This window comes from Cavia porcellus, unplaced genomic scaffold (genome assembly GCF_034190915.1).
Source record: "Cavia porcellus strain 051 isolate PalLab524CR breed Dunkin Hartley unplaced genomic scaffold, mCavPor4.1 scaffold_15, whole genome shotgun sequence".
Classification (NCBI taxonomy): domain Eukaryota; kingdom Metazoa; phylum Chordata; class Mammalia; order Rodentia; family Caviidae; genus Cavia; species Cavia porcellus.
Window position 1 is genome coordinate 16,470,031 of NW_026947498.1, and position 907 is coordinate 16,470,937.

Sequence of the window (907 nt, forward strand, 5' to 3'; positions counted from 1 at the left end):
CAATCCCTGACTTGAAATTATACTACAAAGCAATTGTAGGAAAATCAAGATGGTACTGGAATAAAAACAGAGCTGAAAATCAATGGGATAGATTAGAAGATACAACCACAACTACAAACACACTTAACTACCATATCTTTGATAAAGGGGCCAAACAGGTTCCCTGGAAGAATGACAGTCTCTTTAATAAATGGTGTTGAGAAAACCTGCTCTCCATAGGCTGAAAACTAAAACTAGACCCATGCTTATAACCATGTACCAAATTAAAATCTAAATGGATCAAAGATCTGAATATTTAAACAAAAACACTAAATCAATTGGAAGCCAAATTGGGTAAAAACCTTGAAGACATAGAGGTAGGTAGAGAATTCATGTACAAGAATCAAACCGCATGGGAAATACTTCCCAGAATCAGTAACCGGGATCACCTCTTATTAAAAAGTTTCTGCATGTCAAAAGAAATCTCCAGCATAGTGAATAGAAAACCCACAAACTGGGAAAAAATCTTAGTGAACTGTCCCTCAGACAAAGGACTTATGTCTAAAACACATAAAGAATTAAAAAAAAAATCAGGCCCCCAAAATCAAAGATCCAATCCAAAAATGGGCATCTGAGATGAATACATACTTCTCAGATGAAGAAATACAAATGACAAATAAATACATGAAAAAATGTTCATCATCATTAGTCAGTAGAGCAATGCAAATTAAAACCACACTGAGATTTTATCTCACTCCTGAAAGAATGTCCAGGATCAAGAAAACCACCAAAAACAAATGGTGGAGAGGCTGTGGGAAAAAGCAACTCTCCTGCACTGTTGGTTGGAGTGTAGTCTGGTGCAACCATTGTGGAGGTCAGTCTTGTGATTTCTCAAAAAGCTGAGATTGGAAGTTTCATTTGTCCTAGC